Below are 17,359 nucleotides of genomic sequence, written 5' to 3'. Positions count from 1 at the left end.
TAGAATCCTTGGAATGAATGATTCCTATCTACACATACAAGGACATTTTACCACAAGGGCAAGAAATCAGTATGAGACAATTCTTGTCTCTTCAATTACTAGGGGATGTAAAGAGATCCCATTCACTCACCCTGTTCCCTGAACAGAGGATGATTCACATTCTGTTAAGTGCTCACTTGTGAGGTCACCAAACTTGTGGCTGACTTTTTTTTGTCAAGCCATTAAATATGTTCATAATGTGGACCACTGATGGTAAACTATTGTAGGGGGTCACTAATTATCATATTCACATCATTTCCTTCCAGAATTGGTAGAAGGCTTAACCTGCTCCCAATTGTTGAACTAGTGCACCACTGTGATGTTGGTCACAGTAAAACCAAAGCGAACTCAGGTACCATGGAAAAGGAACTCAGTACAGTCTTGCAGTTCAAAAAACAAGCTGGTTTAATGATAGCTTGTTTTTGAACTGCAAGACTATACTGAGTTCCTTTTCCGTGGTACCTGACTTTGCTTTGGTTTAAAGTTTATTTGCTGGGTGCCAGTTTGAGTTTTCTTGGAGTCACAGTGAAACCACCCACCTAAGGAGAAATACTGAAAAATGCCTATGTGGCAAGAATATCATATTTGGGTTCATGACAAGTGAATGAAAATCCACCAATGAATCCATTACAAATTAAACACATATATCAACAGATCTGGTAACAACTGAAAAAAACACTATTATTAAAATTGTTTTCTTTTTTATTTTGTAAGCAGGTCTACAGCTCCAATGTGAGGAGCTTTTTCTTCCACTCTGCCTACTTAAATATACTAACTGAATGGTCATACAGCTATGAAAAATCAACAAAGGCCACTGGAATAGCATATTAGTCCTGCTCCACATCTGTAGCACTGTGCTATAGAAAACATAACAACTAATCTGCAGCCATAATTCAAAGAACACAGGAAGCACTCGCAATTCTGGCTTCTTTATAGTCGGACCATGCAAAATAATCCACACAACCTCAAACTACATGCGTGCAAAACTCTGGATAACTGAGCGGTATGCTTACTGGTAGTATGAGTGATCATACTGTTGGTATGCATACCTCTCAGCTGTTACCTAGTTTAGCAGAATGTACCTGATGTTTCTCATAATTTGTCCTTTCCATCATAAAATATGTTTTGGAGTTATCCAGCGTATTCCAAATGAAAGTCTGACTGCTCAATAATACATCAGCTGCCATATTTCTTCTTATTATTATTTGTTTGATTTATAATGGGCATAATGATTGGGCTGTCCAATCAGTGTGCATGTTTTTGAATAGTAACTACCTTTTATTGTATGATTATCTTTATGAATCACAAAAAGCTTTGTTATGCCTACATCATAGGGCATAATAAAAGCTTTGTTATGCCTACATCATAGGGCATAATAAAAGCTTTGTTATGCCTACATCATAGGGCATAATAAAAGCTTTGTTATGCCTACATCATAGGGCATAATAAAAGCTATGTTATGCCTACATCATAGGGCATAATAAAAGCTTTGTTATGCCTACATCATAGGGCATAATAAAAGCTTTGTTATGCCTACATCATAGGGCATAATATTTACGAATAGGGCCGACTATTTGAAATGTGGCCTCACTATTTTCTGTACAGAATAATAATATGAACACTTACTACTGGTATCCTTCTCATATGCAGTACAAATCACAGTCTTTAGTTTCTTTCTCTATTCTTACACTAACTTTTTATCTTTAAGTAATTTAAAATAATTATTTAAAATCTCTTTCCTGTTCTGTTGTTGAAAGCAGGTCATTCTCAGTTTGTTTTCTTTTCCTGGGCTTTTCTTTAAAATGGACTATCTCCGAGCATTACATTTAAATCTACACATTGTAGTGTTCCACCAGGTTTACTATATATTTCATCCCTCTGTGTTTCAGTCCTGTTATAGATTTTTGTGTCATGTGAGGAGACATATGCTTTTCCTACCAGTCCCTCTCCAATTTCACTGACAATGATATTAAACAGAGCTGTTTCTAGTACTGAACCGTGTGAATGCTTAGGGAAAGTTCTCTTAATCTCACTGCAGGCCTTGTTTATATTTGCCTTTTGTCATGTCCTTCTGTGTTCTTTTATTCAGCTAGCATTTCAGTGAAACTACAAAGTTATGACCCACGCCAGGAGTGTACATTAGTAGAGTGACGCATTAAGTGATTTGTTTGAATGTATTTCGGCCACATGGTCAGTACTACTCTGATTAGTCAGTTTGGTCTTGTATATATGTACTTAAACATTCTGTTTGATTTATATGACACAACTTTTAAATTCACACTGATCTGGGTCCTGTATGCAGTGTTGTCAAGGTGCAGACCAAATATTTCAGCAAAGATTCCATTGTTTTTACTATTATGGATGTTGGACCATCTGGCACGTAGTAGATTCCCATCTCCCACCTATTCTCATTCTTGTGAAATAGATTCATGTCCATTTGCTTCCATTTTGTGAATACCACACCATCTTCCCATGAACTGTTAAATAGATTTGTAAACAATTTCACAAAACTCTAGTCTTCATTCGTGTAGAACTCAAGTTTGGACCCCTTCAGATTTATATGAATTTCTGGGACACTCTCCTGTTTGAATATATTGAAATCACTCCTCATGACATGCAGCACATTGCATCTCGTTGGCATGGCTAGTTCCTTCCCCAACAGTTTTGTAAAAGACAAGTAGCTGCCGTTTAGTATTTTTCTGTAGACTTCATTCCTTTTCCTCCTCACTCGGTGATACACGTGCAACATATTAGTATTTATTAACTGTCCAGACGTTAGTGCATAGGATTATGGCTATGAGCTAACAAACTGATGCCTGTAGTCATAGATTCAACTTCTTCAGCCTCCATTTATCTACTGTGCCACTCCAAACTTAAGCAGGAGTGGTTTTGGTTATCCCTGAAAGAATTAGCAGCGTTTACTTTGCTGCTTTGGTCCATCATTGCTGACTTTAGACTATTTTTAATGGTATCATAGACAATTACTACTTAGGTAGTTCAATGCAGAGAGAAACATTTTTTTTGTGGAATTATGCATAATTGCTATTGCATCCTTCATCATGCTTATTAATATGTTGCTTACATCATGGAACAGGCTTAGTAATATGCTGTTGTTAATCGCACACTGTTATTTTTCTCTTCATTCTGTGGAATAATCTAGTAATAACTGACGTGTATAAAATAACTTATCCTTTTCACTGTCATTTGCTACCCTTGACTTTGTTTGATGCAGTTTCCAACATGAAATAACAAAGGAGGCAACACATTGATTTTCTTTGTCCTTACATGTCCTTGTCTCCCATAATTAGTTATCTGTCCTCTTGCCAGCGGCACTGTTGCATGCTATTCATCTGCTTTGTAGGAACAAATTTATTTATTTATTACATTTGATTACCGGGTAGTGTCTGACTGGGCATGTAGCCCGTTTTTAGAGGAGACCCGGGAAGAAAAATTCGAGTATTAAGTGACATAGATACATAATAGTACGCTTTGTAAGATTTAACAAAGTCACCAGGTCATACAATAGTTGTCAGCATACAATAATTGATATAGCCTATTACAAATAATGCATGAGACCATTCTGATACCTTATTACAACTAACACAAGAGACACTATTGATACAGAGAATCAGTATCAAACATAGAAAGCATTAGACTTATGGGTTCTAGGAAACTGAATATAGAGTGGTGCAGTTTGAACATGAAGCGTGTGGCTTGCTTTGCAGAGTAAAATAGCCATACAGAGGAGAAGAAATAAAAAAATTGGACATTGTAGTAGTGGTTCTAGAAGACAGTCGAGCAGAAAATACCTTTTTACTTGTTTATTTGCGGTGCATCACTTATAAATCCTATACTATATTACTGTTTACACATTCCATGTTGGTGTGCCTACTAGATTCTTTTGTAATTTGATGTAATCATGTCATCTCTTCTAAGAATCACCCCTATGGGTTGTAGCTGTTAGCAAAAAGTTTAACTAAAACTGTTCTATAGGTCAATAAATGCCATCTATATTTAGGATTCCATTATGTTTATTTAAGTCATATAACATGAGTAAAACATCAACATTTAGCTATATAAGATCTCAAAAGATAAAAAGGGAAAAAAGCTCTTTACTGGTTTCATACTGCAGTCTATCCAGGTGTTGCAAAAGGCTGTTCCTTTCAGCTCCCATACAATCCATAGTAGTGAGATACAGGATTTCAGGGTCATTCAGGATAAGAAATACTGCAAAATCCAATACTTACTCCCTGCTGCATCACAGATACAACATTGCATTAAAACTTATTTGATGACTCTTGTCACAAAGCTGCTGTGAACAAATGACTATTTATTTATTTTATTAACTGGCTTGTATATGAGAAATGGTCTAGTTTCATGGAAGACATGAGCTGGCATTCATGTTGATGTAGAGAAATTTTGGAAGGGCACCGGGGGAAATTACATACTCTTTTTGATAAGTCTGATGGGATCCTTTACATCCTTCTGAGCTGCACCAGCTCAGAAAGATAGACCCTCAGTTTAGCCTGTTACCTCTAGTCTGACACCTAGGGAGTGAAGAAGCACTGCACCTAATCCTGAAGTGCATAGTAAGTGCTGGAAAGTGAATCCAAACACTTGGTGACAGATTAGAAACCAGAGCCGCCTTCTTTTCCATGTGAAAGGTGAATGTGTTATCTGTGTGAACCAGGGGTACTACAGTTGGCAGGGCAGTGAGTTTTACGGTCCACACTCACTAAATCTTTCTTGAAAGGACCCAGGCAGCTCACTCAATCAGCTCATTCACAACTTATTTACAACTTGTTGCTTATTAAGAAATCTATCCAATTGTTGTTTTTGTGGGAGAGGGTAAACTCCCTCCATGCAAGGGGGGGGGTTATCCTGTTGCACTTTGGGGAAGAGATGATGTTGTTCATGTAGTGCATCCTTCATTATCCCACTGATGCTGTTTCTGCTGACTTACCCATTGGATTGCTACCCTTGCACAACTCTCTGGTTTTTGTAGACTTGTCTATTGGATTGTTGCCCTTGTTGAGCTCTCTGAAGATCCTTTCCCTTTAGCCACTTATGTTACCACTTATTGTAGCAAATGGAACCTTGGCTTTATGTCTCACCTGAAGGATGGCACCACAGAAATGCATATCCTCTCCCTCAGTTATACTGCACTACAGTGTTAGTACTGTAGAAATGAATACCGACACCTGGGGTTGAAATCAGAATATGCATGTTTTTTCTGATGTTCCACTATAAAACGTAAGTGTGCTACCTGTTCAGTCACTGATAGCTATGAGAATATCTTGCTTCTCATTTTAGAATCTAATTACCTGACTCATCTGCATGATATTCAGCAGAAGGAAATTCCTTTCCTAAGCATCTAAGATAGTACGAAGGATGTACAAGCTTCAGTAAATAACATGTTTGTATTTGTGTTGGACTGTTAGTAATCTAATTAAACACACTGCTTGCTGAGTAAGTGTTTTGCTATTCAGTTATTTCAAAAATGTAGCCACATTATCTTGTTATGATAAAAGCACTGACTTTCCTCTAAATATACTTATGTTGAAACACTTTAGCACACTGACAACAATTAATCAGCAAAATGTGAATATATGTGTTTATCTTTTATTAGAGAATTACTGGAAACCCCAGTGTGAAACATGAGATGATAAAACCATGTGTTTCATGCCAGATAAACACTTACCATTCCAGTTAAATATGCTTTGAAGGTAATGCAAACATTACAAAATGAGCATTTATAGTTTATAATTTTAAAATCAATAAATGAAATTCAGAAGTAGAACATTTCCGATCGAAAGTTATTGGCCTAAATAATATGGATGTCTGCTCAGCGCTGATCAGATTCGTCACAGCATGAGCATTCCACAGATTCTTTCCCAACTGACTCATCTCTCTTCTTCCTTTTGTGGATAATAATGTAAATGTTAATGTGTGCTCTGATTTATGTGTGGCTTCTGGTGCACTTAAACATTCCAGAATCTGTCTGCTGGAACACTGGCTCTTCATCTGTGTGCAGGTAGAGATGATGAATTCTCGTCTCATAGTCAGATGATATACTAGAAAACTATGCAACTAGTAAAAACTACAAGAAAAACTTAGCCAAGCTAGAGTTTGCACTGTGGGACACCTTAAACCTCCTGTAAAGGAGGCCCATGGGATATATGCAAATGACCCCTTAAGGAGATCAAGTGTTTTAGCTATATGGCTGCTGAATGTCCATGACTTTTTACTTTTTCTTTTCTCTGTGGAAACATTCAGGCCAATAAAATCAAACTGCACTAGCTGTGGACATGCACGTTGCAGCCTTCTTTTGACCTCAACATGCAACTTCATTGTAAGCTTTCTTACTTGCCACGTAAAGACCATAGTCACATGGTAATAAAGATTTAAGTTTTAAACATATGCACCAAGAACGGTACAGTAATGGATTTCATTCTTCATAGACAGGCTTAACTGGTGCACATGACTCCATTAACAGCTATTAGATATCAGATAAAATATATTAGTTAATAGGTGCTTCTGTCTGCTCTGTTTTCTAAAATGAGTTATTATATGGTAAACATTAATGGAGTTATCCACTTTATTCCAGTTCTGCTGTGCATGAAAATGCTTGTATAGAATGAATATTGATCTGTGTGGAATATAACTGTATTGCAGTTTCTAAACTGCAGTTTTTTTATAAATGGGCAGGAAACCTGAAAACCTATTCTGTAGGTGTAGTTCTAGTTCTTTCTTTTTCTTTCGTTTCATTTTCTTGTGCAGATAGAACCTAATAGCACTATAGCTTATTTTGAAGGAAGAACCAGGGAAGCATTTCTCTGAAGAGGGGAACATTGGCCCAGGATATTGCAGTACTCCTGTACTGCTGTTTCTTTTTTTTTTTCTGGGGGGGGGGGGGGTGCAGGGGTGCTGTTTGTGCTGATATACTCACTTCCAGGAAGAAAGGTATATGACTTTCCTTAACTGTGCAGTGAGAGCTGAAGTTTGATAAAATGCAGTCTCATGGATTAAATAAGGACTATTTTATGAGCCTCTAAAATATTTCTAAATAATAGGAAATCAAATGCATACAATCACGATCTATGAAATAAAAGAAAAAAAAGACATAACAAAACCACCTGCACCATCAGACAAACTCTTTAATATTCTCTCAACCCAAGTACAAGAAATGCTACCATGCTCTCCCTTCTACTTTAAAGCAAGTACTAAGAAAGAAATTAAACAGCTTTTAGACAAACTAGATAATCCCGAGCACAAAGAATACCGTATCATCCACTCCATGTCTTAAAGATTGGAAGAAATGTTTTATGGAAGTCTTTGTTCTACATTGTAACTTATTATCAACCACAAAAATATTCCCACAAAAAACTTTAGCATGGATTAATTCTCCCTTCCCCAATGTAACAGCAGAATTATTGCCCAATTGCATATATTGATCCTTTGATAAACATTTTAGAAAAGAAATAATCTATATCCAGATTCCACAATAAGCATGACAGATTAACAAATGCTATAGCTCCTGGGCAAAGTATAGTACCCAATAGTTACTTATTAGCACAGAAATTATTTTCTATCTGACATGGAGCAGAAATACATAAGTAGGCCTATCTCTATTAAACTAAAAAGAGCTTTTGAGATAGTCAATCTTATTTGAAGTATGTAATTAGTTTTCAAATTACCTATGAGACACAGTGTTTAATGCTACGTCTAACACCACGATATCAACTTTTAGTTTCTGTGCAAAAATAGAACCTCAGGATCAGTATTAGGTCCAGTGTTATTTTTCCTTTTCATAAATGATTTATCCTGGAACTACCAGACATAAATTGCTTACGGTATGCAGATAATGTAGTCGGTATAATGTCAAGCAGATTCTGATTACTACTATATATGTTCTTACTAAAAGATCTTGCTTTCATATTGAACCCACCACAGAATACAGGTTAAGATACACACAAAAATCAACAGCCGCACTTCTTGGAGCACCTCAGAGGCTAGCCTAAGCTTAACCAATAAACCTGGGTGATCCATTAGGACAGGGCTTTATTGCAGTTGCTCACTTAAGTATTATTCACTAATGATAGATCAAGACTTCACCTTTCAACCCTATGCTGAAATGTAAATGCAAAAAAGTATTAGCATAAGTAAAATCTCCAATAAAATGTTTTAACTTACATGCTAAAGGCGATAGGCAAGCCACAACCATCAACATACTTTTGACATCACTAGAGAACTCTTTTCCTGTCATCACCCTTCATTTATATAAAAATACCACCAGTTTTCAAAAGGCAAAATAAAATACCAACATTTATAATCCAAGTCCCCAAAAAGAGCATCACCGTTTAACTATCAGTAAACCAGCTAGCCATTAACAACAGGAAGGACTGCTTTCCTCTTTTAAATAAATTAACTTTCATGTTAGTAACTGACAACTATCAGCTGCCTCTTAAAAGCAAACTTCCCATTAGGAACAACACTTGCCCTTTTTAGGAATTAGGGAGAAGTTTACTATATAGGCCACCTTATATCCAGATACTAGCATAAAAGGCTTTCTTAAAGATTGTTCCAGCTAGCTGGTATATTTTACCACTAAAAATCCAAAAATCAGACCATACAGTTAAGCTTAGAAAAAAAATAAAAAAACATTCAGCAGAAAAAAGTAAATACACTTGTTATCACACAGCAGATTAATTGGACATAAGCAGAGAAGAAACCTACAACCAAATACATTATGGATTCAATGTCTAAATAAAAGTTTTTATACTTAGTTAACAGGAGAAGATAATAATAATTTTTAACTTTGCAAATATGGAAATAATCATCTGAATATTGTAAATAAATAAATAGCACAAGAACATAATGCCCCCAAGTGCCAATGTGATTAGTTACTCAGAACATTATTTCTGTTTTCGTGAAGAACACTAATATTGTTTTAATGTACTAAATATTGTCAGAATTGTACAGTGTACATATCACTGTATAATACTTTTGTTTTGGTCCCCTCAGACCTCACGTATAACAGCCTGGCCCCCAGTACCCAGTGTCCAGGCCTGGTCTACCAGCTACTCTTCAAACCCACCTGGACTTATTTTGTTATTACTGGAGCTATTGTGGATCCTGATGGTGTCTTGAGGGTTTGGCTCAATTGTACTTCCATCGGGGGGGGGGGTATGACCTACCCACTCCCTCTACCCCCCCCCCCAAGCTCATTGATAACACCTGATGGTAACTCCCCTCTTTGGACCATGCCTACCCATTAAGGACCATATCAACAGATGCCCTTCCACCTCGGATTGATATCCCATCCCTTCCCTGTCACTCCATCAGCTGTCAGTCACATGACCTGCTAATCAAACCAGAGTCGGCTGGGTCGTAGTTACTGTATAATACTTTGGTATACAGAGGGGCATGCACTGTGTGCATATTTGTCTCCCATATTTATCTGCTATGCATGATTCTTTTTTCTTTGTCATTTTTCTTATGTAATGCTACATCTTATGGACTAAAAATATTTCTTGTAAGCTACATTTGCAGCATATGTAGTTTTGCAACACGCTTCTTATCTAGTAAGTTTGCAATGTATGAGCCTCAAAAGCCCATATTGTACATGTAAAGGGTCCAAGGATTAATGTACTTATCCTGTTATCAAATGTAAAATAAATAAAATAAGCGCAGGTCAGATTTACGGACTGGTGATTCCAACTTACTTATCACAGGATTCACTTTTTAAGTAATACCTAGTTATGTGTAAATGTAAAACATAATAACAAAGAATAAATTGATATAATACAGCAATTACTAAGATTACAGACATGTTTAAAAGTCAAAACAACAATGGTATTTGATAGAAATCATAAAAAGTCCCCAGGTGAATGACCAACACAATTAACAGGAAAAGCTTTAATAATCCAAGCATATCTAACAGTGATCCTTCAATGGTTTTGCCCTGCAGGCATCCTTGGTGCAAGACCAAAATTCATGGCACATGATAATGCCAATCAAACATAAAAAAACAGCAAATATAAAATGGTAGTCATAACATTTAAACAAACTGAGAACTGGGACCTGGCTACAAGCTAAAATGAATAAACTAAGCAAAAATAATATAAAAATATAACTGTGTACTAGTATGGCCCCAACTAGTGGTTAACATAATGTCTACAATATAATGTCTGCAATATCTGAAAGAACATTAAAAAGATATATTCCAACCTGGCTTAAAACAATGTGCTGGTATTATAATCCACCTATTTCTTGTCTTTGGAATGTGTGTGGGGGGGGGGGCAGAACAATCAGTGAAACCCCACACAAACAGAGGGAGGACTTGCAGATTCTGCACAGAAGGCACATCAGCCAAGAATCAAACTAGGGAACCTCTTGCTGTGAGGTGCCGATACTAACTGCTGTGACTCTGTGCCTCCCCCATATCTGTTCTTGTGCCATTGGTATTCATACATTCATATATGAGGAAATGTGTTTTAAAGCTTCATTAACTGGATCAGATAGCATAGGCTCTATTTTACAAATATTATATCATTATATTTTTGAAAACATGAAATTCATATGGTTGAGAACATATGACAGAGTTTCTGAAAGCTCAAATTAAAAAAAAAAATCTACATTTTTGCAGGGGGGCAAGCCCCCTGCACCACCCATGTGGGGGGCTATGCCTTTCACACCTGCTGCAAATTATATATACCAACTCCGAGATTGCACTACAGTGGGGACAAGGGTAAATTCCCCAATCCCCACTGTACTTTGATCTACATAGAAGTACTTCAATGGGAAATTTACCCTTTTCCCCACTATAGTGTGATTGTAGAGTTGGAGGGCTTGGCCACCCGAAAAATTTTGATTTTTTTTTTTTTTTTTAATTTTGAGTTTTTGAAACTCGATCATATGGGCTCAACTATATGAATTTTGAGTTTCTGAAAACTTGATGATATGATATGATATAAATCTGTTTCTTGATGTGCAAAAAGTAAACAGTATACTTGGTCTATGAACCAGGATAGTAAAGTTGTAAAGTAAGGTGAAGACCAGGTATATAGATTCCATTTAGTCACAGCTAATTGTGCAAGCCCATGATTCTCTGAAGTAATTATTAAATTCAGCAAACATGGAGCTGATTGTAATTAAGGGATATGCATAGATTTCCACTTATATAGAATGGATATATGCGCGTGTGTGTGTGTGTGTGTGTGTGTGTGTGTGTGTGTGTGTGTGTGTGTGTGTGTGTGTGTGTGTGTGTGCGTGTGTGTGTGTGTCTGTGTGTGTGTGTGTGCATGTGTATGTGTGTGCATGTGTGCGCGCATGTGTGAAATGTTTTTGGACAGTGTCTGTCATCTCATTAGGCTGGTGATAAGATCAATGTATATTCAAGGACTGGAAGTCAGAGCATTACTGAGAATTTATGAAGGCAAATGATGATATCTAGTTAGTGTAATAATTATGGGGGGAGACTGATACATTATCAGTTATATAAGTTAAATACTGTTTTCTGATGTGCAGGAGGAACATCTAAATGCAAGGTATCCATCTAGATGACAAGAGAAATATGCTATAAAAGCCACTCTGGAACAATGTGTAAAGAAGCTTCCAAGGTGTGGGAGTACTGGAGCATTTTTGAACCAAACACACAGAAAAAAGAGATTATGAATATTGAAGAATAACAAAACAAATAATGTAGGAGATATCGAACAGGAGGAAGGGAAGGAAAAGAGACAGGTTGCTAAGGGCCGACGATGTAGGAAGGTTTCACAAACGTTAAGAAGGAGATAGAGGGATAAGGATCAGGAAGAACAGTCACATTTTGCTTTATTTTTACAGGATGAATAGATAAGAATAAGAGGAAAAGTGTGGAAGAGAATGGGAATTATACACTGATTCTAAACGGAGCTTTGAAATGGAGCAATTAGATTCACTATGTTTTGACTGTTTACCAGTAATAAAATACAACTACCTCTCCTAAAAGATACATTTAACCAAGGAAGGAAACTCATTCAAACTTGCCATCATTAGAATCTAAATGGCAAGTCTGTAGACACTAACAAAAGCAAAAAATAACTGAATTGTATTGAGGACTGACTGAATAATTACTGACCTTTGCAACATATTGTGCCGATTCAGAACTTTAAAATTAACTGTGTTAAAACTCAAATTGTACTGCAGCTCTGAACTGGTGATCATTGAAAGCAAGTAAAAATCAGTACTGCATGTTATCAGCGAACGTATATGACGTGTGCATGCACAGTACATATCGTACACATCTGCTTCAGCATCTGACAACATAGTCAGAAGAATTTTAGAGAGATTCCTCATACATCAGAGTTCTTAAAAGGGTAAGACATTTATTTTTAAAATAACTCTTGTATAATATGCTAATAATCACTGCTCAACAGTACACAATGCAACATTTATATATTACCAGCAACATTCACCTGCATAGGATTTACTCTTGTGGATAAACTATATTAGTCATTGATGTCAAGCAATGAGTTTTAGTAGAAAACTTGTGACCAGTGAATGAATAAAAAGAGAAGACAGAACGTTGGAAATAAGTGCTTAATCCACCTTTAGTAGGATGGGGAGGGCAAAATAGAAATACTTTCTAAAAATGCTGTCAGTGTGAAGAACTTTGAGAAAAGATTAAATAATTTTTATTGGGTGAAATATCTCAAACATGACATTGAATGCAATCAAGATGGAAGTTTTATACAAGGAAGGAAAGAAGAAACCACAAGCACATTGGGTGGAGGATTGATGTATTTGCATTTGATATATGGGGAAATTAAAAAAGCCAGATGGCCATCTTTATTAAAAAACAGTTCTCTTAGATGGGAGCAAATGGAATTGTAGTAATACAAGGCAATGCTTTATTCATGTCTCAGCCAAAGGGAAATGTCTCAGAAAATGCATTACATGCACTATATTATACTATTCTGGAATAAAAGATAGGAACTTTTTGGGAAGACTAGGTTTTCTTATAGGTACAATGAGGCTGATATGGATTGGAGACTGTAAACTGACAGATTACAAATTGGCAGGATATTTAATTTGTGTATTATAGAAGAGAGGAAAGGGGAAGCCAGGAATCAAGCGTGGCTTTGTCATTAAAATTAAGAAACAAACTGGTAATCTTTAAAGACAAATAATGTTGTAGGAGTGAAGTTACTTATGTAAGAGGCAAGTTAGGCGCAATGATAATGTACAGTTTGAGAAGAAGTATATGCCAAATAACATGATCCAAATTAGAGAAACTGCATTTTCTGTTCACAAGGATTTGAAGTCTGTTCTTGGTAATCAGACTGAATAATCAAAGACTGAACAGGAAGATTTGTAAGACAGATGCAGATTTGCTGTCATGGAAAGGTAGTAATGAATATTTATAAAATTATTTGAATGCTGAATAATTCTGAAAAAAAAAGAAAGAAGAGGTACATGGAGAGATATAGAACCAAGAGAGAAACAGGAAACAAGTACAAATGATTGATACGTGATTTATAAAGCTAACAAGGAAGGAAAAAGAGCAAAGTTACAGAAGAAGATATATTTTGGAAAAAAGGAGACTGTAAGCAATGAAACGAGATATACTATAAAAGGAATGCATGATTTTTTTCAGTACAGAAAATTTGGAATGAACGTACAGAGACAAATTCTGAGACTCAAAGGGGTCATTACTGACAGTTAATAAGGACAGTCTGAAAGAAGCAAAGAAATACATAGCTAGGGCTTCTTTTCTTGAGGGTGATGCAGTAAGGATACTACAGCTATGTTGCTACAGTAAGGGTGCTGCAGTAACAGAACTGAAGTTATGGTGCTGCAATAAGTATACTGCAATTATGGTGCTGCAGTAATGGTACTACAGCTATGGTGCTGCAGTAAGAGTATTACAGTAATGGTGCTGTAGTACATGTACTGCAGTTATGGTGCTGCAGTAAGGGTACTGCAGCTATGGTGTTGCAGTAAGGCTGCTGCAGTTATGGTGCTGTAGGAAGGGTACTGCAGTTATTGTGCTGCAGGAAGGATATTGCATTAAGGGTACTGCAGTGATGGTGCTCCAGAAAGGGTACTGCAGCTATGGTACTGCATTAATGGTGATGCAGTAAGGGTACAGAAAATATGTGCTGATGTAGTAAGGGTACTGAAATTATGTGCTGCAGTAAAGGAACTGCAGTAATGCCATGGTGGTACGGCGGTAGCGTTGTTACCTCACAGCAAGAGGTTTTCCCGTTCGATTCTTGGCTTGGCTTGGGAGTGCCTTCTGTGTGGAATCTGCATGTCCTCCCTGCGGTTGGGTATTGTTCGAAAGACATGCGTAAATGGGTGTGCCTTTGTTGAAGGTTGACCGTCGAGTTGGCACCTCGGCGATCTCGTAAAAATCTACTGCCAATCATTAGCGGACTGGAGTTTTGCTGTGGCGACCCCTTACTGGGAAAAGCCAAAAGACAAACAACAACAACAACAACAGTAAAGGTACTGCAGTAATGGTGCTGCAGTAGTGGCACTGCAGTTTTGTTGCAGCAAAAAGGATACTGCAGTAAGGGCTGAAACAAAAGAAGGGCTGCAGATGAAGAGTAGAGCATCCAGTGGAAAACAGAAATGGAAGAAGGTAAATGCATGATAACTATAATGAGAAGAATACTTAACTCTAAAATATCCTGGAGCAAACATTTTACAAATGTGTGGAGAGGTGACAATCAGGTCAGTTTGCCAGAGTTATAAACATTTGTTTGCAGTCATGAGAGTGGAATGATATTGAATTTATGCAGTGCCATTGTCAAGTTACATTAACAAGTGCAAGAAAGATATAAGAAGGTTAAGACCAGACATTCTTTTTTCTTTCATTTTCAAGCTCTATACTCCACCATTAATATCATCTGCCCTTAGGACCCCATAAGTCTAATCATTCTCCTCCTGTGTGGTTGACAGACTCCTGCCGGAGTGTGGTGGTTTTGCCCCCCCCCCACAGGTTTTTGTTTTTAAAACAGGTAGTACACTTATCTTTGGTAGAGAAGATTATTGGTTCTATTCCCAAATCAGGTAGCTTGATGGCTGGTGCTGCAGTTCAGTATGGGGGGGGGGGGTGCTGCACTCCAGAATGTGTCATCATTCAGATGAGATTTTAAACCTGAAGCCCCATCTGCTTGAGTTTTTGGAATCTAGATAGATGTAAAAGATCCCACAGCACCTTGCAAAAGAATAGGGGGCCTTTATTTATATACAAAAATAACTGTTGTTTACAAAATATTTACATACTTACAAATATTTACAAATGTACAAATATATAGCTATACAAATCTGTTTACACAATCAAACTAAGTTTACATCCCTATTAGACCTCCATTCCTTTTACATAACGTCTATCTGATTTTACTTAATATTTACTTTTAAACATAATTTCATTTATTCTTTCAATCCATATAACCCATATAACATAAAATAACTTTTTATCTATTCTTTTAAAATATTCTTTACTTCTGTTCTTATAATATCCATATTCATGTTTATTTTATCCACTTCTTTTATATCTTTAAAAACCTTCTTTACATAGATTTCCCTATAACTTTTTTCACACTTTTTCATTCAAAAAACACACATTCTGAAATGTATTGTTCTTGACAATGTAACCATATTCTATCACTTTTCTTATTATATGGTATACTTCCTTTTACTGGCAATTTATCTATTACCAGTCTCCACAAACAAATACTGACATTCTACTTTCTGGTTACACCATTTGCTTCTTATTTTTATTGCTTCGGTTTTTTATCACCCGTTAGATTTTCCCATGGTTTTACATAGTAATGATTCATCATTATATTCTTATACCATATTTTTCTATCTTTGTCCATAGCATCGATTTTTATTTTCCACAAAATATTTTTCTTGGTAACCGTTTATTTCTTCATTTATACACTATTTTTCTCTTTTACTCTTTTTACCATACCCCCAATTTAGCATACTTATACAATTTTACTACTAATCTTTCATCTTTTTCATTTATCCACTTTAACATTTTATACAGATGTAATGAAGCAACATATGCCACTGGGTTAATTAAGCCCAAACCTCCTTCTCCTTTATTTACATACAAAACTCCTCTTTTTACTGGGTTTAATCTAGAACCCCGTATAAATGAAAAAAAAAAAAAATTTGCAATAATTTTTTTTCAAATAATGTTGGTAACATAAATGCACTTGCTAAGTTTGCCGTTTTTCCCATCAGTACTGACTTTATCAAAAAAGTTTTTTTTCTGAATGATAATTTATTTCTTCTCTGAAGAAGATAGCTTTGTTTTACTTCTTGCATTGTTTTTCCCATCGAATTCTACTAACATCTTTATTTCGAAATGTTATACCTAATACAGAAATACTGCAAAAAGTACCAAGGAATATGGAAACGTATTGTATTCATGAAGCGTTAATGTGCTTGTGGAACATCTGTTTTGTTTGAATAAACACCCTTTACTGTCATTTGGCTGGTGGCCTTCGTATCCCTTGGCACTTTTTGCAGTTTCAAGTGTTTTTGTGCCTTAGTGGAACTCCTAATACAGAAATGTCATTCATTGTATATATATATATATATATATATATATATATATATATATATATATATATATATATATACATTGACCTTTACTACATCACCTAAACCTTTACTTTTCTCTTTATTTAAACCCATCCCTATCATCTCTAGGCACTCATTTATGCAAATTATTACTTCTTTATCCAAATTTAAATTTTTGCAATTATTATAATGCCATCTGCATATGTTAACAGAACTGGAATTCTTAACTCCTCAGGTGTTATATACTCCACCTCTTTCATTTTGTAATTTATTTCACATACTATCACATTCATAACTAATGCAAAGTATATATAACTCATCGGACATCCCTGTCTTACACCACTCTTCATATGGAACTACTTAACCAGCCATTTACAAGTTTACAAGTATTTTTACTTTATTATTACTATATGCTGGACTACATAATTTCCTAACTTTCTCTCTTATGTTCTTTCATTAAAGCCTATAAGATTTCATATCCAATTGTGTCAAATGCCTTCTTAAGGTATCCTACCATAATTTTTGCTTCTTCTTCTTTTTTATTCATAATATCCACAATTTCTCTAGCATTAATAATTCTTGACAATACTTCCCATTTATACTATATGTACTATCTTCCATAATATTTCCCATTTTAGTTTCAAATCTCTTTTGTATTATTTTTATAAAGAACTTAGAATCATTATTATTCAATACTATCCATTTCTAGTTTTTAAAATGTCTTCTATCTTTC

The sequence above is a fragment of the Protopterus annectens genome, chromosome 13.part0, assembly GCF_019279795.1.
Source record: "Protopterus annectens isolate FY-2018-M chromosome 13.part0, PAN1.0, whole genome shotgun sequence".
NCBI lineage: Eukaryota > Metazoa > Chordata > Ceratodontiformes > Protopteridae > Protopterus > Protopterus annectens.
This window is presented reverse-complemented; position numbering follows the sequence as displayed.